At 34.1% G+C, this 24,490-nt stretch overlaps 1 long non-coding RNA gene across 2 annotated transcripts in view; it reads right to left on the reverse strand.

Moving 5' to 3' along the window:
* Positions 1-17,223, reverse strand: part of LOC118194657 (uncharacterized) — a 96,990-nt gene extending 79,767 nt beyond the window's left edge. Inside the window, exons 1-3 of one of the 2 annotated variants that reach the window (XR_004759127.2) lie at positions 17,046-17,223; positions 15,913-15,951; positions 6,195-6,466 (exon numbers count right to left, since the gene is read on the reverse strand). This is a non-coding gene — a long non-coding RNA (uncharacterized LOC118194657). Of the gene's footprint in view, positions 1-6,194; positions 6,467-15,912; positions 15,952-17,045 lie in introns of those variants that run through there. The other variant, XR_015041488.1, reaches the window with a different exon arrangement.
* Positions 17,224-24,490: the final 7,267 nt, after the last annotated feature.

A 24,490-nucleotide genomic window follows, 5' to 3' on the forward strand; every position in this document is an offset into this window, starting at 1 on the left:
TAACTTTCCCTACCCCTTCTGGTTTAATTGTCCTGCCGGAATAATGTGATCTCTGTAAACATATAAGACTATAATTACAGTTTAAAAGAGAAAAAAATAAATAAATAAAATCTACGTTATATCCACGCTGCTTTATTTTGTAATTTGCCTTTAGAAAAATGCTTGTGTTCATTTGACGCCAGTCCACATGAGGATAAGAATATTCACGAGTGTTTGCCGCACAAGTTGCAAAATAAAGCCCAACGCCGATCAGTTGAGCGGTTGAGCCATTAAAAGCTGCTATTAAGAGTTGAACCATTAAAAGATGTGAGCATATGTTATGAGAGTACTGAAGCAATCAGGAGCGGAGGAAGGAATTTGACTGGCGTAGAGAAATTGCACCAATGTGCTAACACCATCACGCAAATTAACCGTTATTCATCAAGACATGCCTAGCACTCTTATGAATTTCAGCTTTTACAATGAAGAATGTAACTTTCATCAAGGTGGAACGCCCATATGAAGATCTAAGTGAATAATTGTCGACTTCACGTCGACAATTGATCACTTAGATAACGTAAGATGTAAAGATGCCGGCACCCATAGGGGAGTTTCAGCTCATACTTTAAAAACCTCGTCGAGATTTGGAGACGCTTTTGTAAAGATCTAAGTGAACAGTCTCCGATACCCACTCTTCGTCAAGATATAGGAGTGCTGGCACCCTTATCGTGACGAAAGCTGCATTATTTGTGGCGAAACTCCCTGACGCCACAAATAATGCAGCTCTCAAGATGCCGGGATGCTTATGGTCGGCTGTTTATTTTAGTAAATAGTCACTGTCATGTATAAAACTGCCCGCACGCTTGTGTAGTTTAGATTGAGAAAGCATGCATCATAGGTGCAGATTTTTATCTTACTGAACTCTCCTATATAAGGTGCTGGCACCTTTGTATAGTTGAGCCAGTGTTTGGTAAGGATACTCATAACTTTATGAAGCTAACGATGCTAGCAACTTTATAAAGCCGGTACCACCATTAAGTTCAGTTTATGGCTTGAAAAAAAGCAACTTCCATCGAGGTGCTGGTACCTTTATATCAGAGCATGTTCATTAAGAATCGTACTTAATCCCCTCATTAAGTAAGTAAACTCAATAATGCAGGTAGCATTATTAAGTTCAATTTATAACCCGGTGAAAGTATCTTCGTCGAAGTGCCGGCACCTTTATGATAACTTCCATACTAGCGTATTATCACCGATTTACCTCAAAGGTGACGGCATGTTAACAAAGAAGACCTACAGCTGCTGGTGACGCCGTAAATTTTCCGAATTACCGATTGCCCCATCCGCCCCTGGAAGTAATAATTTCCCCAGTAGTCTTCCTACTTAATATTATAGTATGTCATAACTTTACGACTAGCGATAGAGGAGACAACGACATGCAGCATTTCTCTCTCAGTAACAACTTTCTAGCTGGGATATTTCTTTCGGATGAATTTTAAATTCCGTATATTAGCGCACATATGTGTTTTGAATAAACTCGTGCTTGAACATTCTCTTTCAGAATAATAAACTCTTCTAACATCATAATATCAAGATTCGACATATCGCAGTTCAGCCTTACTGTATAAATCAATAAACAATTGACTACCAAATTTACTAATATTTTTTTTGGTAATTAACGTAATCTTGATTGCCGGTTCATATTAGGCTGTAGACACCCAAACGGCCTTCGTGATCATCAATGATCACGAATTTTAAATTTTATCCTTTAAAATTTTATCGAACCCCCTCCCGGTGGGAAGTCAATACTGACCCCATTGGGGAGATATTTCACATAAGAAGTAGTTTGAAGCAGTAATATGTGCACTTTATTCACTTTCTAAAAAGCAAACTAATCATAAAAAGCATTTCCTTAGAATACATTATGAGATAGCTATGAGAGTGTTTAAGATTAATAGAAATAATGCTATTAAAATTTTAAAACATGAAAAAAATATTTAAAAAAAAAGAAATTCGAAAATGAAAACTTTTTCATTTGGTGGAATGGTACGTTATTCCACTGACAGAAAGAATACTTCAGTTTATGTGAAAGTCATTCCTATTTTCAAAATTTTAAATCGGATTCTCCTAACACACTTCGCAGCCACTAGATGGCGCATATGTTATCTGAGTTCGCAGCAGATGGAGAAAATCGATTTCTCGTTTATGATAGTCTGCTTTTTTCCCCCTACAGCGGGAAAGTGTTCTGGAGTTCCATTCATCAACTTTTTAGAAGGTTTTCTTTGTTATTATTTGCCTCCTTTTGTTTACTAAATTGCTGTTCGATGCAAAATAAAGTTACATGTGTTAGTAAATATTAATTATTCTTAAGACATTAAGAGTTATTTTTAACGCAATTTGATTTTTATCGTTTTGTGCTTTTTATATGGCAATAGAATTATTCTTACCGAAAAGAACAAAATGGATTCAGATAATCGATTTTCCTGTTCTAAAAAATAACTAGTAAGTGAAGCATTCGCCTATTGGTAAACACCTAGAAGGGGCACGAAATTGGTTACGAAGAGTTGGTTATTCATTTTCGAAAATAAATTTTGATTGTTAACTTTAGACTCTGAAACACATGTAGAAACATAGTTTTGAAATATAATAATTTAAGTAAAATTTTTTTTTAAATATATAAAAATTTCTAGCTCGCTTGATATTCAAATGAGGCAGAAAGAGAGAGGGTACTATTTAAAGGAAGATTTTAGAAAGTAGAATCAGACCACATTGCTAATTTCGATTCTCCTGAAAGTAGTATTCTGCGGCGTTCCGTTATTCTCGCCATTAGGCTTATCATGCGGACCTTTATGTCAGAGCCAACTTACGCGTCCGTTAACTGTGTAGTCGTTACGCTAGCTTACTATTACTTAGTCAAATCAAATTCATTATCTTCATTTAAGCCATAATTGCTGGCTATATTTTATTAACACGAGTGGGTCCGTCTGTTAACTTTTATTTGAGTTAAATAAAGGGTCCTTTATACCCTTTCCCAGTCTCTGTGGTACCCTATAAGACATAATGTTAATTCACTTGTCTTCAAACGTTTCTTACATTTTTATGTTTGCAAAAAACACAAAACATTATAAGTGTATATAGGGGCTCATATTTACCTCTTTGCCTCAGGTAAAAAAAATACCTAAGTACGGCTTTTCTCTTAATCGTGCCTCAGAGGGAATGCATGATATCCAGGGGCGGGTGGGGTTATCAGGAATTCGAAAACTTTCCAGAGGAGACGAGGGCTAAAATTCTTCCTCTGTCGCTGAAGATGCCGACACCTTTATGCAAGTTGGAGATTGTTCGTCAAGACAATAGCAATCGTAACCTCGACGAAAGGTGCTTTCTCTAAGTTATAAATTGCACTTCGTAATGGTGCCGGTACCTTGATGAGAGAATTTTGCCAGAAGTCCTAATAAAGATGCTCTGATATAAAAGATACCAGTACCTCGATGAAAGTTGCTTCCTTCAAGTCGTAAACTGAACTTAATAATGGTACCTGCTTCATAAGACTGCTGGCAAACAGTATTTCATTTGCATAAAGGTGCCAGCAACTTATTTATGATGGACATTTCGCCAAGACATAGACTACCATAAATGTACGGCACTTTAATAGAAGCTGTTTTTTCTTAGTTCTAAACTGTACTTCATAAGTGTGCAACACATTTAAGCACCTTTATTCACTAAAATAAAGACCCGACCACGGGCATCCCGGCGCCTTGATGAAAAATGCGTTTATCGAGTTAAAAACTAAACTTAGTAAGAGTGTCAGGCAGTTCTTTTGTTTTAATGAACATTAGCTAACTTGCAATATGGCGGGCACATTTACTGAAATCGGCGACAGATCTTCAAAGGAACGTATTAGATTTGAAGGTCTTGATGAAGATTGCATTCTTTATGGTATCAAATGAACTTCATAAAAATGCCAGGCACCTTTGCGTCTTCATGCTGCGGGGCATTATTATATCTGGTTTAACTTGAATCTGAACCTTCTATCTGGTTAACTTGCATAAAGCTGCAGGCACATTTATGAAAACTGCCAGCTCCGAGAAGATCACCTCCATCCGCAGATAATTTCCATGCTTTTTTTCCTATTCTAAAAATTATTGGCCACTTTCGGACATATCTACTAAGAGGTAGGATTAAGAGAAATTTAAGGAGTGAAATCTTCTTTAAACTGATCATTCGCTGTTCCAGTTATATCTCAGAATAGAGCATAATAGAATTTCTGTTTTAAATCTTATGGCCATGTTTGAATACTTTTTTTTTTGCGTAAAGATAGAAATTACTCAATCCGCCGAAACTTTCTCACATGAGTTTTGCATAATAACTTTCAAGCGGTAAATAAAAAAAAAAAAAAGAGAGAGAGGGAAAATAATAATAACAAGAAGGCGATAACAAGACTTGGTGAAAGAGTCAGTATTACGCAAGAAAGTCGTTTCGAACAAAAGGAAAATTGCGTTACCATTGTAAAAGAAAAAAAAATTAAATCTCTTGTGACGTTGCTGTGAAGAGTAGATGTTACTCAAGGCAGTCGGGGGGGGGGGTTAAGAATCGTAAAAGTTGAGGAAAAGACGAAGCGGACATTCAGAAAGACATCACTCAAGTACTGATTTTTGATGGAACACTCAAGAGCCACGCTTTTTAAAAAACATAGTTGGTTGAACATTAAGATAGTTTCTGTCCCCTCTAATTGATCATAGTATATAAATGTACGACAGAATCTCGTAAACTCGATATTCCGTATAATTCGAAGGTCAGTTTTTTTTTTTTTTAATTGCTAAATGATTTGTGATAGTCAACAATACCATTATCTTTGAAATAAAAATAGCTTGGTGGTTTATTAACAGCTAAGCTGTAATAATTTTTAACATCGCTTACAGCATAAGCTTACAGCTTAACAAACAGCATAAGTAAATTTTAATTAGTGTATTCAGGGGCATACCGAGGGAGCAGGAGCGCCCCGCGCCTCTGATAGAGGGGGCCTCCAAAAAATCTTACGTTTAACTATATGTGCCTTTATTTTATTTAACTATATGTACCTTTAAACCTTTATGTAGAAATATAAAAAAGAACAAAGCTAAAAATACTCTGCATTTAAAATGCTAAAAGTTTATCGTGAAAATGGACTTCGAAGAATCAGTCCCTAATTCATACTTGACACTAAAGATTTACATTAATTTATTTGGCACTAGAGCAGTGTGTGTTACTGTTGCTTCTTGCGAGAGAAGCTTCAGAGTTGATTAAACAACTAACAATGAGCCAAGTATTACATCTGAAGATTCAGTGGGGCTAATGGTGCAGGAATTTTTTTCAAATCTCATAACAAAATTTATTAACAATAAAGTAACAAAAATAAATTCATTTACGATACATTATTAGGCTATCTATAACTTTCGTATCTTACATGTCTAGCACCTTGTCTGCCACTGACTACCGAAGCACAGACAACGCTCTCTAATCGAATGGCGCAGCAACTATATAATACTTTCCACCTGACCTCCAGTGTTCATTTACCATTGATTTTCTGCAAAGTTTATATTCAGGAACTTTTTGAATTTACGTGAAGTAAAACACAAATAGAATATTACATCATGATACGAAGCATCAGAATTGTTCACAATCATTTGACATACAAATATAAACTTGATTTTTAACATTCCAAATAAAATTATTCAAATATTAAGTTTTAATATATATATGTGAGCACAGTTACATCATTAATACATAGAAAAAAAAATTACTGCACTTTCAAATTTTTTTTTTCTTTCAAAAGATACTGATCCAAGTTCACAAAGTTCAGAACACCAAGTCCTCCATTAAGTTTCTAAGTCGCTTGGCACATCTCTTGTAGGAGAATTTTCACTGTTATTATAAAAGGACAATCATTGCACATGGGTTATATATCTTTGAAAGAACTCTCAGCACGTGTCACTTGGTAATTCTAGCATCAATGGAATGTAAAATCTCTCAAATGTAATTAATTTTATCCTCATTCGGATCCCACTTCAACCCCAAGAAACCTGTCTCTTGCCCGAAATCCATATTTTTCTCATATTTGTTTTCCCTTCCTGAATTTACATAGGAATGATTAGTATTTAATTTCCGCAAATGAAATCCCTTTGTCTTGAGTATCTTGTGAAGTCATGAAAAATCCAGAAGCAAGAATGATAGCATAATGATGCATCAATCTTTTATTTACATCACTATCACAATACATGAAGACACAGACATAAATTTAAATTTGTACACGTTTAGAAATATTAACAGATTTCCGTATTGGTGACACGTTCAAAAGGCGGCCAAAACGGGCCATGATGACATCCGAAGCACCTGACCTCGGCAGATGAAAAAAATCTCGCACTTTAACTATCGCTGTCAGAGCTTCCAGTCTCTCTCTAGTCAAGGCCAAGGATTATGTCTTACGGAGCACATGTGGTTCGAAACCTACCTACACATGAGAAATATTAAAACTGAGCAGAAAGAGGAAAATACATAAAAGCTAAAAATGGCTAAAGAGAGTCGCATGACTCGAGAGAGGTTAGACAGGAAAAATACTAATAATCATTATTTTTATTATATTTATTTATTTTTGTAAAAATTTGGGAGGGAGTCATGTATTTTATTTTATTTTTTTTTTTTTTTTATTTTTTTTTTTTTTTTAATTTCATTTTTTAGTCCAAAGGGGCTTTGTCTCTGAGGGACTATTGTTTTCGTTCTGCGTCGAATCACTCTGAATGTTCGTTTCACTTTTCAAACTTGCCACCAAATATTATCACCCTGTATTATATTTTTTTAACAGTGTGTCACCTTTATTTATTAAAATATAAATAAAGAAGAGTGTCCGTACGTTTGTCTTTCATACAAATCTATAGTTTTATTCCGAATGAACTTCTCACGCTTAACCTTCAAAATGACTCTCAACCACTCTGTGAGGTCCTCACTCATTATATACATATATCTTACGACATATATTTATATACATAGATTTATTACTTCCTTGTACGATGTAAATGAAGTATTCTAATCACGTAAAATTCCGAGTGTTATATTTCAACGAAAATATCCATTTTGACCGCTATCGAATGCGTTTTAACGATGTTTTTGCTTGACATCTGTACGTAAGGACAGAATGAAAGACTGCTTTTCTCCAAATGGATTATAAAATTGATTTAAAGTGGATTCAGAAGAAATTTTTTTCCGTAACGTCTGTACGTATGTATGTATCTCCCATAACTCAGAACGTTCAAATTTTGAGTATACGACTGCTATAACATGTAGCTGTGCACCTCCCTTGTGCTTGCAATCGGCGGCACCAAAAATACATATACAGTGGTGGCCAAAATTGTGGACACTTTTGGAAATTTTTATGTTTTTGAGCTTTGTATGCTTATAGAAAAAGTTACGTTTCACAAAATGCAAACTTGTATATATCATTTTAAAGAGAATTTATTACTGAATTCAATACAAAACACAAAATTCAACATTTGCAATACAAAAAAAGTTAAACGATAATAGTTATCGATATACATTAGATAGTGATGATTGCAGTGAGTTATCATTACTTAGTAGGGTACCCTTTATTTTTGATTACAGCTTCACATCGACGTTTTATTGAGCTGGCAAGAGTTTTAAGCTATTCTTTCGTTATTACATGATGCCAGGAAACAATTATAGCCTCAATTAGTTCCCTTTTATTTGATGGGCGCCTCATTCGGACAAGAGTTTTCAAACGGTGCCACAAATTTTCGATAGGATTGAGGTCAGAACTGTTTCCTGGCCATGACAATAATTTAATGCTCTTTGTAAGAAACCACTCTTTCGATATTTTGGTCGTGTGGCAAGGAGCAGAATCCTGCTGAAAAATAAACGAAGCACTGTTGGGAAAGAGATCTGTCATGGAAGGTAGAAGTTTTGGTTCTAGAATAGTGTCAATGTATTTTCTGGCATTCAGTGTCCCATCGATGACATGAAGGCGACCAATACCATCTGTTGACATGCATGACCAAATCATAACACTAACTGGGTCCTTCACAGTTGCTTGAATGCAGTCAGAATGTAGCTCTTTTCCTATTCTACATCTTACATATTTTTTTTATTGAATTTGTTTCCTGATATCGTAAACAAAACTTTCGGACTCCAGATGTAGTCACTGAACAACCCACCTGTCTTGCAATTTCAGCATAGGAAAGACCACTTTCTCGTAACACAATAATATTACATCTCTTTCTAGGTGTCTAATCTACTCTTTTATTTGATGTCATTGCTTCTTGACTAAATGTTAAAAATTTTTACAAAAATTCCTACTTTTAATTGCAGTGTATAAGAAACAGGTCCTCCTTCTACAGAACAAAGCAAAATAATGAATTGTTTCAAGTGTAAGCATGATGTCAGCTTCTACTGGCAGTTACTAACATTTGATTGGTTCTCAGAACAAAAATAGTGATTGGCCAGAAAAGCTAGACATTACAAACCACTTCATAACTGTGTTTTTTATTTATATTAAAGTACGTATAACGTTTTTTGTATTGCAAATAATTGTATTTTGTGTTTTGTATTGAATTCAGTAATAAATTATCTTTAAAATGATATATACAAGTTTGCATTTTGCGAAACGTAACATTTTCTATAAGCATACAAAGTTTAAAAACATAAAAATTTCCAAAAGTGTCCACAATTTTGGCCACCACTGTACATACCCACTCTATTACTCAACTGAGTGAGCTGTTTTTTTTTTTTTTTTTGTGTGTGTGTGTGTGTGTTGTTATATGTTGGTAAATTGGGCTTTTTTTGCTTTAAAATGATTGAATTATATTATTCTTATCTTCCGGTTAAGGTTTTGAAGCCTTTAGTTAATTTACATGCAATAGTTGTAGAATTAATAACAATTTGAAAGTTGATTCAGAAGTCAAACAACAAAAATCAGCGTTAATTCACAAAATTTTCACAGGACTAGTTTCGATGGTTTTACCGAACCATCATCTTCAGCTGCAAAACCGCAAATGAACAAGATAGGAAATAATGTTTAGATAAGATAAGAAAGCCTGGACAAGAATAAGCAAGTGGCGCCATCTGTTGGCGAAACCAGAACTAAAACATAATTTCTCTAAAAGCCGAAGGCAAATTTGGATTGGAATTAGGATCGTTAACTAGAACAGAAAGATTTTTATGAATGTGAAATGCCTCTAGAAAATCCAGTTCTCCAATGGAAGATGTTTTTTGAATAATTTTGGCAGCAGAAAAATTGAAAGTGTGATTTTCGGACCAACAATGTTGAGCAACAGAAGACTTCTGTGTTTCCTTTTTTCTAACATATGCCTCATGTTCTTTGACGCGAAATTTTAAGGCTCTCTTAGTTTGGCCAATGTAAATTAAACCGCACTGGCAAGGAATCCTATAAATACCCCAGGAATTCATATCCGGAATGGGGTCCTTGAGTATAGAAGTTGGAATTTTATTGATGGGAGAGTAAACAACCCGAAAGTTAAATTTCTGCAAAATATGTGCAACTTTATAGCTAATTGATGGAAAGAAGGGAATGACAACAGAATTTTTATAATCTCCTAAAATAAGAGTGTGGCTTTTAGTGTGTTGAGATGAGAATTTTTTAACTGCTTGATTAATAATGTTGGGTGAAAAGCCCCTGTCAATAGCTATTGCTTTTAAATAATTTAGTTCCTCATCAAGGGCTAGTTTGGAGGAGCAAACTTGAAGAGCACGGAAATCATAGGAATAAAATGAAGCTAACTTTTGTTTAGTCGGATGACATGATTTAAAGTGTGGTGGAAGGCAAACCGATGAAGGTTTACGGTAAACTGTAGTACTGAAGTTGGATGTGTTACGTGTGATCAGAATGTCGAGAAACGGAAGAGAATTGCAAGTCTCAAGTTCAAAAGTGAACTGAATAGCAGGATCAATAGAATTCATTGTTGAAAGAACTCTATTTAAATCATCTTTATTACCTTCAAACAGGGTAAAAGTATCGTCTACGTAGCAGAACCATGCCGGGAAGTTTAAAGTTTCAAACAATTTTGATTCATAATAATACATGTAGATATCAGCCAGGATGGGACTGAGGGGGCTTCCCATGGCTAATCCCTCAGTTTGCTTGTAATATTTATTTTGGAAAACAAAATGTGTTTGTTTCAAACAGAGTTGAGTGAGAGAAATTAGCTCATCAATTTCGATGCAAGAGAAATGAAATTCGCGAAGTCTGGTTTCTAGACATCTTAATGCACCCTCCACTGGGACATTGGTGAATAATGATTTTACATCAAAAGAAACCTGAGTAAATTACGAGGAGAAATGTTTTTAACCTTTTTTACAAACTCTATTGAATTTTTTATGGTGTAAATGTTATTGTCTAATAGAGTGGAAAATCTAGAAACTAAATATTTAGCTAATGGATACGAGGCAGTACCTAAATTTGATACAATAGGGCGGAAAGGAATACCACTTTTATGAATTTTGGGAAGAGCATATAATCTGGCACAATTCGCAACAGATGGGATAAGCGAATGTTTTAAGTTGCTTGAAATGATTTGCGAAGATTTGATCGCAGTTTTTATTTTGGATAAGTCCGAAGGTGAAGGATCTTTAGGGATCGGATTATATGGTCCTTCGTTTAAGAGTTTAGTGACACCATCGATGTAAGTGTTCTTATCCATGACGACTATCTGGCCACCTTCGTCGGCCTTTGAAATGACAATATCCGGGTTAGAATGAATCTCGCGCATTGTAGCTCTTTCTCTCGCAGTTAGATTTGGTTTCAAAGGTTTATTATTGAATTTCACATTATGAGCGATAAGATGCCTAATCATTTCTTTCTGTGAATCTGAAATTTTACTGAACTTGAAAGCTTTTTCGATAGGAGCCAAAATCTTTGGAATCGAGGGTTTACAGGTTTGTGAGAAGTTAAAATTATATTTTAGAATTCTCTCTTGTTCTTCTGAAAGACTAACATTAGAAATATTAACTATTGGCTTGATGTTTACAATGGGAAGATTTTTTGAACTACTTGAACTGGAAGACTGTAAAGGAAGTTTTTCGAATTTAACTGCAAGGGTGTTTTTATGACGGTTAACTGCATTCTCCGTTCTAGACCAACACTTTTGTTCAAGGGCAGTGAATTTTGGATATGTTTTAGCGAGTTCCAGATGAAGCTTATAGAGTTCATGTTCAATTTTGGACAATTGTTGACGTGTATCCCTTATCACGGACCGAAGTAAGGCAAGTTTGCAATTTAACAGAATTCTTGAAACTCGACTCGAAGGTTTTTGATTAGATTTGATTTGAATAAAATTGGGGATCAATTTTTTACATTTACATTTAAGTAAAAAGTCAAGATGATTCAGGAATTTTTGCCGTTTCAGGCGTAATTTAGTGAAACGATTAACGGATGAAGGCATGATAAACAATGCAGAAAATCAAACTAAATTAACTGAGCAATAATAAAGTACACACAAAATAGCAGAAAAATCCCTCACTGAAATGAATAGAAAACAAAATGTTTGTAAGCAAAATGCATGAAATCAGACAAGCAAAGCACAATATCCAAATGTACAAAACATAAACATAACTTGAAAATTGCAAAAATGTACTCACCGAAACTCCTACAATCACAAAATGGCGGCCACACCACGTGCAAAAAAGAAAGCAAAATGTAAGCCTGTTTGGGGCTTCTATAATTAAGACACAATAACACGCCGAATAAATACTGATTCAGAAGTCAAACAACAAAAATCAGCGTTAATTCACAAAATTTTCACAGGACTAAGTCCTGTGAAACAGGAAACTAACTCCTGTGAACCTAAACTAAGTCCTGTGAAGTCCTGTGTCACAGGACTAGTCCTGTGAAAATTTTGTGAATTAACGCTGATTTTTGTTGTTTGACTTCTGAATCAGTATTTATTCGGCGTGTTATTGTGTCTTAATTTGAAAGTTATTTAAATGCGGCTAAGCCTAATTTTTGTTTACCACAGCAGCCGTATTTGTTTACATTTGAAACTTAGCAGAATAGTGAATTAAGTCAATTTCTGCACCAACTTCAGTGTTTTTTTGCCGAATGGGCCCAAAAAGTAAACTTTCAGTTTTGTGCACCGAAAACTCTGCCGTCTTGCCTGCTGGCCGAATTGCTTGTTTTGCGTAGAAACTTTAATTTTAATTGTAAAAATTGTTTTTTTAATTATTTTAACTGTATTTGGTGTTTTATTTTTTCTTTATTTTTCAAGTTTTAATGAAGATATTTTGAGGTTTTATGCATTTTTGCATTTTCGCGAAGTGAAAACTGAATTTAATTGAATGAGAAATCTGTCTCTAATGAAATTCAAGGCAATAAATTTAAACGAAATGCAGCAAAAAATGCGTATAATTTAATATTTCGTAGAAGAAAGTCATGGTGGTATCCTCATCAGATTTTTTTTTATGAAGGTTTGATTAAAAATTCGGCGGTTTTAAATTTTTGTTTTGCCATTCCGGAAAGAGTAAGATATTTATGTTTCAAATTTAATTATAAAACTGTAAATATATATAAAGCTATAATATATATAAATTTAATTAGTAAATTTATATGGTATACATTATAATGTAGCGTGTTCTTGGGTGTACATCTATAGAATTTATTTTTACTCCATTTCATTTGATTTTTGGCCTTGCCTACGCTGATAATAACTATCTTAAATACTCTAAGTTTCTCCGTAGCGACAGATTCCTGATAAGAGTATTTCAGCTTCATTTTAAAGTTTTGATAAATAACAAATGTTCAGAAGTGCTCGAAGGTTTGCAACGAAGCATTGCAAACACCATGTTTTTAAATTATTCTTCATAATTATTTAATACCTTCAACACATCATTTAATAAAACATATAATACGCTCTTAAGAGACATGATATATCATAAAGACACATAAATTTCGCATTATTCATTGCACACATAGGCACACTTACACGATAGGCGACTTTCTACATTTTTTCTTCCTCTCTCAATCTAAAATTAGGTATTTTTTTCTCCCTTTCCATCGTTTATCATATCAAACAAAGTTCTAAATCATTCGTCACGGGCAGAAGTACGTTACCAACAAATAGTGACAAAGGAATTTTAGAAATTATTTGCCAGTTTTGTTTTTAAAACTCCTCTTTTTGCATGATTGCAGATCTTTACCTCTTTATTTTTCATAGCCAAGAAACTACGAGTTCATGGAGGTCATTTGCACCCCGTCAAGGGGAGGGGTGAAAAAAGAGGCTAAGAAAGGAATACAATAATTCTCCCCAAAGACACGTGGCTGCGCGCTCCCTGGTATTTTTACATAGAGGAAATATCACCTGTCTCGTTTGGGGGCTATGCCCTGATGCCAACTGTAATTTTTTTGGTCTGATTTTGAAAAATGCTGAGTGTAGAAGTACACAAACAATGCTTTCTCGAAACATTACGTTTTTGGTTTATTAAAAAAAAAAAAAAAAAAAAAAAAAAAAAAAAAAGGAGAGAGAGAGAGAGACGATACAAATCAGTGTGGATTTGCATGTCATAAGAGAAACCAGGGACAGATGGAGGTGATCTGACGGGCGCGGAAAACTAGCATAAAGGTACCGGAATCTTCATGCAAATTTAGCCATTGTTCGTCAAGATATGAGGAATACCTGGCACCCATATGAATTCCATTTTCTACTATAAAGAATGCAACTTTCACCAATTTGCACATCCGTGAGAAGATCTAACTGAATAGCCATCGATTTCAACGTAAAAGTTCCGTCACCCACAGGACTTTCAATTTATGCCTTGAAGGATGCAACCTTCTTCAAGATTCCGAGACGTGATTTTAAAGATCGAAGTGAACAGTCGCTGGCTGTTCACTTCGATCCTTAAAATAAAGTTGCTAGCAATTTTTGTAAGTTAATTAATGCTCCTCAAGACAAAAGGAGTACCTGGCTTACTTGTAAACTTCAGTTTAAACTACAAAGAATGCAAACTTCGTGAGGATGCCGGGATGTCCTTGGACGGCTGTTTGTTTTAGTGTTTATATCAATTGATCCCTCACAATTTCATTTACTAACTTTTCGTTTTCGTTTCTCTTCAAATTCTGATGATGTATTAATCTCTAAATTTTTACATTTTTCAAAAATGCATTGAGAAATATTTTCTCTCATTTCCTGTAATGAAATACATACTCCCTCTATTAAGCGTGCCGGCTTTATACACAGTTATAGTTTTTGCCTGCAAGGCTTTATTTACTTTTTCGATTTCTCGCAATATTAAATTCCACGCAAATAACAAACATAAAAATTTTAAATTGATTTGTTTGAAAATGTTGTTATTCTCAGCCCATTGCAAAGATTTGTGATTTAATACCCATATCCTTCAATAATCTATATACTTCTGTTATTTGTAGATCTAATTCTTAAACAGCATTTGCTCTTTATGACGATTGTGTATCTGTATGATCTTTTAATGTTGTTTTCAAAACGGATATAAATGCATTCCATCTACTCGTTGAAGATACAAAAAAATTATAAATCCTCTGTACAGTGCCAAAAAATATTAATATACTTGAAATTTGTTGAAGCGGTTGATTTGTTAGAAAAAGAAAAAAGAAAAAAAAAAAAAAAAACTGCAAAAAAGAAAATCTGAAAGAGTTCAGATTTTAAATTACGTCCGAATGGACGTTTTTTAACACTTTGTGTGTTACCTTTATTTATTAAATGTCATGTTTTTCGCCCTTAAACCATAAAATTTAGTTCGAGAGCAATATCACAAAATAATTTTAAATTGAGCATATTAATTTCCGATACACAGTCTCACGGGCTGGAGATAAAAATGTTTTTCTGTACAACGTTGCCATTGCTCGCTTTGAAATCGTTGAGTTTGTTAATCAAAAATTCGTTAAAGTTTTACAAAATATGAAATTGATAATAAAACAAATTCCAAATTTCAAATTTGGGCTTCCAGATGCCCATATTCTCAGTAGGATTACGTCATTTAAAATTGGATGGCTCTAGGTACCGTTCTTTTATCACAATGCGAGAAACATACATACATACATTTATGCAGATTCTTCATTATTTAATTTCTTCAAGTATAATACAGGGCGATAATATTTGGTGGCAACAGTTTGAAAAGTGAAACGGACATTCAGAGTGATTCGACGGTAATACGCAAAACGAAAATTATCGTCCCTCAGGGACAAAGCCCCTTTGGACTAAAAAGAAAAGAAAAAAGTACAATAACTAATGATATGGTACATTTCATTTTCAATCACCGTTATTTATTCTTCGGATGCTATTCCAGAAGGATTATTTTATGAAATTGCAAAACTCAGCAGTTATGTCGCCGTCTATGTTCAGTTAATGGATTTTGGCAAGTTTGTTGTGACAAAGTAAAGAGCTTAAGCTACTTCCAATAACAAATTTTAATGTTACAAAGTATTATACTGTGAAAGCTCATGTCTTTTGAGAATAAATTAATACTATTAGATTTTCTTTTCTTTTTTCAGCTGTATTGTTTATAACATAAAATTCTTTTAATATTCACTGTTGTATTCCTAAATTAAAAGTTAAAAATCAGATGTTTTAAAAATAATTTTCTGAATTTTTGATAGAATAGCTAATTTGGCCCCCCTTCTATTTGTTCACCTGAGGCAAGTGCCTTACCCTCGTCTCGGCCTTGGCTAGGATAACGGTTTACATAATTTTTCATATTAGAATCCGAAATTTTTAGAATTCAATGTTTAGATTTTAATATAGTCTTATATGTACAGTGAAACCATCTCGAACGAAAATCTCTCCAAGACAACCACCTTTGAAAGTGACCAGTATTCCTGAAAGACGTATTCGTCGTGATCACTTCTCTAAACAACCACCAATAAAAGTGACGTATATTTTTGGGAACATAAATTAGAATTGTTACCTCTGAACGATGACCGGTTCCACAGAAGACCAGAACCATCTAGAAAAATAAAGAATCATCTTACAGAGGCCTCACTATATATATATACTACACTATAAGAATAAATATCTCAACTCTTTCGAAAATAGAAATAATTAACAACGTTAAAAATAAGTTTTTAAAAAAATATTATTGACGAAATCACCGAAATTTAGAGCTAGCATTTATAGAAAAAATAGAAAACATTCGTTGTGGAGGGGAACGAAGATATAGTACGCAGCGTTTACTAGGAAAGTTTAAGCATCAGTCTCATGTTATATAATACATCATGCAGCATAAACATAACAGAAAAATATCTGATGTGGACACCGCATAACGTCCATGTACGGCCCATTAAATTATACATATTTTTGCTGCATTTCATTTAAACTTATTTCCTCGAATTTCATTAGAGATATATTTCTTATTCAATTAATTCAGTTCTCACTTCGCTTCAAGGCAAAAATGCATGAAAACTCAAAATATCTTCATTAAAAATTGAAAGATACAGAAAAACACAAAACACGAAATACATTTAAAAACAATTAAGTATATTTTTTTACAGTTAAAATTAGAATTTCTAAGCATAAAAGCAATTTGACCAGCAGGTAGGAAGACATTTTCGGTGCACAAAATCGAAAATTAACTTACTCACTCGGAAAAAAGGTACTGAAATTGGTACGCCAGCTGACTATTGTACTAAGTTTCAAATATAAACAAATGGCGGTCTCGTTAGACTGAACGCCATTTAAACTTTTAAATTGTTAATAATTCTACAAGTATTGCTTGCAGATTAATTAAAGGAATAAAAACCTTAACCGGAACATAGAAACAACATAATCACTTTTAAAGCAAAAAATGCACAATAAAAAAACGGAGTTCACCGAGCCGGATAACAGCATACGTATACACGTTTGCTGCTGCCGATTGCTGCGAAAAAGGGAGATGCTCAACTGCATGCTATAGCAGTCCCATATACAAAGTTCCAACGTTCTACGGCTACTTATTGAGTTATGCCAGAAACATGCATAGATACGTGTGTACGTACGTAAGCTTAATGATACATTTTTAGCAAATTTTAAATAAACAGTTTCAAGAAATAATTCTAAACCTACATTTGAATCTTAGGAAAAAGGACGGAATAATTTGATTCGGATGTTCTTCAACTGGAAAACCGTCTCCGACAAAAGATGCCCCCACGACAAGAGAGGGAGAAAGGGAATCAGAAGCAAGTCGGGCTTTATAGAAAAAACGGACTTCTACTTCTAACACCTGCATTTTCTACTTCCTCCCTGGAAACCGTCTGTTACGAGTTCGAATTAAAAAAAGAAAATAAAAAAGGGACAGACAGATGTTACTCTTTTAAAACTCCAACTGAGCGTGTCCTCGTATGTGACACAGCAATCCTTGTTGACATCTTCATATTCTAACTTCTGCGCGGGAAAGTTGCCTCTGCGATAAAGGTGTTTGTGGTGTTTTCTTGAAAATTAACATCTGTACTCGCGATTGGTCGCGATCGTTCATTAGTATAAATTTGAAAATAAAAAATAAGCTGTCACAGGTTTTTGCTGTTATCTGCCAAACAGACACTTAGGCATTGTATACAACAGCTAAAAACAAGTCCTGAATACTTTGTTATATTACACTGAAATCTCCCAAGGTGCCTGCCTGCCTGTCGTATATGGCAATTTCTAAAAGTAACAGTACTTCTTAAAACATAAATAAACATCAGTATTAAACATTAACTCTACAAAAAGGCTACTTCCATAGAAGACCAAAATCGTAAGGAACTGTGGTATGGTCGGCTGATGAAGTTTCGGTTGTACCGGGAAAACTCTGTGCTAGTTATGTTCTTTGAAAAATTAGCCTCTTTTAAAAGGAATTGTCTCATTCAGTGTCAATGGATCCAGATGAGAGCATAACTGATTTTCTATTTTCTTTTCAGAAAATTTTAAAACTCTCGTGAGAAATCTAATGCCACGTCCCCGAACCAAATGTGGCCTGCGAAGACCTTTCAGTTATGTATTTGTTGCAAACACGATGTTGCAAAGATTTCAATATTTTAGTCATTTGAAGTTCGAGTTTATATTATTTTCATTTCCATTATAAACGAACGTGAATAGCGCAGCAGAAAATCTATAAATGGGGATAATCAGTTTACAATGAGATACAAACCCTATTCAAAAAGGTGAAGATACAGATTTGATTAACTTTCATTTCAAATCTGTCTTCTTCCCGCTGGCTGATTTGCTTGTTTTTGCGTAGAAACTCTATTTTTAACTGTAATTATTTTAAAACTGTTTTAACTATATTTGGTGTTTTTTTTTATTTATTTTATTTTACAGTTTTTAATAACGATATTTTAAGTTTTGATGTATTTTTGCTTTGCCGCGATGTGAAAACTGAATTAATTGACTGAGAAATGTATCTCTAATTAAATTCGGGGAAATATGTTTAAGTTAAATGCAGCAAAAAATCTGTTTAATTTAATAGGCCATACAATGAAGTCATATGATGGTCACTTCAATTTCTTTTTTTTTTTTTTTTCCTAAACAAGTAAAACTTTCAAAACGCAGACGATTATTCTTGTAATGGATTTTAATTTAATAGAGAAAATTATGACAAGAAACATTGTCTACTAAAACAGCTCAACAAAAGTTTTGGACTGTCCAAATTACTTTGTGAGTTATTGATTAACACTTTTGGAAGAAATCATTTTATTATAAAGAATATTTTGATGCTATTTACTTTCCAAAAAAAAGTCTTAAAACAAAAACAAAAAAATAATATATTAGAAAAAAAATGAAGTCTGGCTTTTAATAGTTAGTCAAATACATTTGCAAATAAAATTTAAAAACAGAAGTTTCCAAAAAAAATGTGAGGTACTGTAGAATTTTAAATGTATATATCTCCCTAACTCAAAAACGATAAACTATAGAAAAGAAATTATTAACATTTTTAAAAAATTTTTAAAAAATGTTAATAATTTCTGTATACAAAAATTGTATAATATTGAAAAAATTGTATAATATATATAGGTCTTTTTTAGTTTGTTCTCCTTTCTTATTGTTCATGCGATGCGTGCGTTGTTATACAACAATTTCAAATTAACTAGAAGTGGACTGTACTAAATATTTTATTCGACAACTTTAATCAAAATGCGTGCCATCTTTCAAGCGATGACTTACTACTAACAACAACAGCAATAAAAAATAAAACTGAGTAAGCGTTTACAGGGTTGCTGTAATGAACATCTGCGCCATGCAAGGCGCCAAGAAGAGAAAAAATGACGTAATCTTACAGTTAAATAGTCTTAATGACTTAACATACCCCCCGGCATTGAAGGGTTACTTCAATAATTTCGTTCGATAATACTCATAATAACCTACAAAATTGTACAATTACTACCTTATACAATAATGCAATACGAATAACATCTCTTAATTCAATATAATAATATTCAATTTTCAATACAAATTTTTGTGCACAATACAATTTACAATACAAGTTTTATAATAATAAGCTAACACTTAACTAACTTAGGAAGCTTCTTCTTGGGGTAAAATTGCAATTTTTGTAATTCCACGCTTAATGATGCCCTTTGCTGTCTGTATTTCTACTACTCTAACCTTACCGTCAACTCCAGGAAAAATTCTTGTAATGCGCCCTAACACCCATCTACAGACAGGAAGCTCATCCTCCTTAACTAGTACTAGCATACCTATTTTAATATTCGTTTGTTCTACCTTCCATTTTGAACGCTGTTGTAGTGTGTTTAAATAGTCCCTATACCAACGATTCCATATCAACTGGACAAATCTGGTAGTTCGTTTCCATCTTGAGAGTCTGTTTTCAGGTATATCAATTAATTCGGGTTCTACTATAGCATTCAAGGGTCTTCCAATGAGAAAATGACCTGGTGTTAATGCCTCTAAATCATTTACATCGGAAGATAAGGGAGTAATAGGGCGAGAATTTAAAACAGACTCTATCTGAGTTACTACAGTTAATAACTCCTCGAAAGTCAACCTTGCATTATCTACAATCCGCTTTAAGTGATATTTCACGGATTTTATTCCAGATTCCCACAGTCCACCAAAATTAGGTGTCCGTGGGGGAATAAACTTCCATACTATTCCTTCTTCACCTAAATAATCTGCTAATTTTTTGTCAGGATTTCTAATTAAATTGTTAATTCTTTGCAATTCGGCATTTGCGCCAACGAAGTTTTTTGCGTTGTCTGAGAAAATGATTGAGCATTTTCTGCGCCTAGTAATAAATCTCTTTAAGGTGGCAATAAATGCGTCAGTGGTGAGATCACTCACTAGTTCGAGATGCACTGCCTTTGTTATAAGGCAAATGAAAAGAGCTAAATATACCTTATGAAGAGTTCCCTTCATCTGTCCCTTGTACCTAATAAGAAATGGACCGCAAAAATCGGTGCCGACATGATTAAAGGGTGAGCTTGGATTTACGCGCTTTGCAGGTAATGGCCCCATAATTTGTTCCATAGTGACTGGTTTATTTTTACTACAAATTATACATTCATGGGTAAACTTTCTAGTTAAATTCCTACCTTGTAATGGCCAAAATTTCTGTCTCATAAAACACAATAATGCTTGCGAACCTACGTGTAAATATTTCTGATGATAATGCTCAGCAATCAGCTTAGTTAGTTTGCATTTAACAGGCAAAATTATTTGATGTTTTTGTGAAAACATTACATTGGCCCCTTGTAATCGGCCTCATACTCTCATTACATTATTTGCATCCAAAAAAGGGTTCAAAGAAAGTAAATTACTTTTATTATTAATGGGTTTACCTTGTGCGAGGGAGTTGTAATCTGAATAAAAACTACATTTTTGAACCTCTCTTACTAAAAAGGATTCTGCCTCATTTAATTCCTTTGAACTTACTCCTCCTGTTCTTCTCTGTGCTTCTTTCTGTTTTGCACACCTAGAGTTCCAAATGAACCTGAAAATATAACTAACAATACGTAATAATTTTAAATAATTGTTAGTGATATCTAGGACATTATCAATAAATTTTGAAGGCAAAGTGCATAAACAAGCAATGTCAGTTCTTTTTCTCAGTTCATTAGAAAATGTCTCTGTTTTTTCTAATTGTTCAAAGTCAATGTTCTTGTTAGGTATGACACCCTCACTCAAGAATGGAGGACCTTTCCACCACAGATCAGCATCATGCAGCTTGTCAAAACTCAGTCCTCGGGAAATAAGGTCTGCTGGGTTCTCCTCTGAACGCACATAATTCCACTGGCGTGTATGTGTTAGCTCTTGGATCTGCAACACTCGATTAGCAACAAAAGTTTTTAGTACATGCGGGGGATTCTGAAGCCATGCTAACACTATGGTTGAGTCACACCACAGACATATTTTACTGATGTCCAATTTCAATAAAGGCACCACCTTTGCAACAAGCTGTGCTAGCAGTACAGCTGCGCAGAGTTCCAGTCGAGGTACTGTCAGCGGTTTTAGTGGAGCTACTCTGGACTTGCTGCAAAGCAAATGTGAAGATAAATTATTGTCACTTCTACAGTGTAAATAGATGGCTACTCCGTATGCGTGTTCTGATGCATCTGAAAATCCATGAATTTGTATATCAGAAAAACTATCCTGTAAAACATATCTACTGACTTTCAAATTGTTGATAGATTGCATTGAATCAATAAAAAGTTGCCAATCCTTAATTATCCTTTCGGGTAGCGGATCGTTCCAATCAAGCTTCAATAACCAAAGCCTTTGGATGAAGATTTTTGCTTTTGTTATCCCTGGACCAAGCAGTCCTAATGGATCATAAATGCGAGCAATATCAGACAACACTGTTCTCTTTGTGTAAGTATTTGGTTTCTTGATCGTTGATTTGTACGAAAAACAATCTATCTTTGGATTCCATAATAATCCTAAAGTTTTGATGCTCTGATCGTCATCGAAATTACTGAAAGAATATTCCTCTTGTCCATCCGGAAACTGCAAAAGATCAGGATGATTAGCACACCATCTGTGCAGACGCATTCCTCCACGTGATAATAGGTTAATCAATTGCGACTGTAATTCTTTAGCCTCTATTAGAGTATGGGCTCCTGTGAGTACGTCATCGACATAAAAATCCCTTTGTACTATTGGCGCTGCTAACGAAAAATTATTTTTCTCGTCTTCTGCTAATTGATTAAGTGTGCGTGTTGCTAGATATGGTGCGTTGGAAGTACCGTAAGTTATAGTCTTCAGTCTATAGACCTTAACTGGTTCTTCTTCACTACTCTTCCATAAGATGCGTAATAAATCTCTTTGATGTTCTTTAATCAAAATCTGACGATACATTTTTACAATGTCTGCTGTGAAGGCAATTTTATGCGTTCGAAATCTGCAAATAATATCAAATAGTTCGTCTTGAACTAACCCTCCATTCAGCAGAATATCGTTTAACGAAATTCCAGTAGTCGTAGGAGCAGTGGCATCGAACACTACCCTAAGTTTAATGCTAGGTTTCTCAGGTCTGAAAACCCCATGGTGAGAAAGATAATATGAGAAACTAGAGCTATCCCCTTCATCAATTTCTTCGGAATGGCCTAATTTATTATATTCCTTAATGAAATCTTCGTATAAGTGTTTCATTGTGGGATTGCGAGTGAAGCGTTTAAGTAGATAATTCAGTCTTTTACTAGCGTTTTCTCTCGATTCGCCTAAAAGGCTAAGTCCTTCCTCCTTAATTGGCATTTCCACTACATATCTGCCATTATCTTGCCTCGTGTGTGTACGAAGAAAGTGCTGTTCACAAAATTCCTCTTCCTGACTTTTCACTTTTTTTGCTTCATTAATACCTTCAATCTCCCAAAACCTTCTCATGTTGTCAGATAAATTATCCCCATTTTCCACAAACCCACAAAAATTATCAACACTGCCTTGCTGCGGCATGCGCACTGACCCGCTAACGATGTATCCAAAAACTGACTGATGGAGAATCAGGTCTTGCATATTTATTCTATTTGTTCCCAGTAAATCAAAAAATATTTCGTTAGATAATAAAACATGTATTTGACCAGGTTTATAAAACTCTGGATCAGCTAAACCAATGAGTTGCAACTGCTTAACATCAGAAATGTTTATATATCTAGCAGGCGTTACCCGAGTTATTTTTGGAACAACAAAAAATTGTAAGGTACGAATAAAATCTCTAGTAGCGTTAGCGATGGTTGCTATAGCTTTTTCCTTAACACCCATAACTGTACCATTGATACCTGAAATAGAAGCGTTTATTTTTCTTTTCTTCAAATTCAATAACTCAGCACCTTCTTTAGTAATGAAATTAGTTTGAGAACCGGAATCCAGCAAGGCTCTCAGCGAGATAAATTTTCCATCATTACCCTTAACGAAAATAATTGCAGTTGAAAGTAGAACTTGTTTATTAAAAGAACTGGAAATATTCAGCGTAGTACCGTTAATGGACTTTGCTTGGTTGGTTTCATTAGTGTCACTAACCTTTTGGCTGCTTGCCATTGGAGTAAATGTATCAGCATTTGGAGAAAGATTACTGCTTAATTTATTAGTCTTGTTTGTGATTTGATTCGATGTGCCATTTGCTTTATCGAAATTTTCTTCATTTCGATCAAAATGTAAGAGCGAATTGTGAAATTTCTGACATTTTCTGCATGTATTAGAACTTTTACAATCCTTGATTGTGTGGACCGAAGATAAACAATTGAAACAGTTTTTTTGTCTTTACAAATTCCAATCGTTTCTTGACTGTTAGATTTAAGAATTGCGCACATTTCAACAATGAATGATCAGCTTTACAATAAGGACAATTTTTTGAATTTTCCGAAAGTGATGTAAGAGCTTTGGTATTAAATGAACGTTTCGATTCCCCATGCGGAGGTTTGTAATGTGATAGGGTGCGAGCGTGTTCCTTCAAAAAACATGTCAGTTGTTTAACCGTTCCTATCTCGTCTTTTTTAAGTGACCTTTCCCACCAACACCGAGTATTTCTATCCAACTTTTCAACTAATAAATAAACAATTAACGTGTCTGAAAATTCTTCCACCTTTTGCTCCAATGCTTCCAAGGATCGTAAACATTCATGCACCTTATCGATAAATTTTAAAAGCGACGAAGTAGAATCACTCGTTTGAGGTATAGAAATTAATTTCTTTATGATAGAATTGATCAAATCTTTTTTGTTGCTATAGCGCTCAACCAACAGATTCCATGCTATGTCATAATTCGAATCTGAAATTGGAATGGACTGAATAATATTTAAAGCGTCTGCCTTACACGAACTCTTTAAATATTGAAATTTTTGCGCATTAGTTAATTTGCTATTTTTATGCACAGCTGCGGAAAATAAATCCTCAAATTCAATCCATTCTTCGATTTTCCCACTAAATATTGGAAGAGACAATTTAGGCAATTTTATATCCGAAACAATTATGTCTTTACTCGAACCGTTTTCATTTGAGCAGCTATTCCTTTGAGAACGGATCTCAGAAATTTTTCTTTTAATTTTCAAATGAATTTCATCGAGATTATCTACTACATTTTCCTTT

The sequence above is a fragment of the Stegodyphus dumicola genome, chromosome 6 (genome assembly GCF_044657685.1).
Source record: "Stegodyphus dumicola isolate Sdum_Otavi_A_Nest chromosome 6, ASM4465768v1".
Taxonomy (NCBI): Eukaryota; Metazoa; Arthropoda; class Arachnida; order Araneae; family Eresidae; genus Stegodyphus; species Stegodyphus dumicola.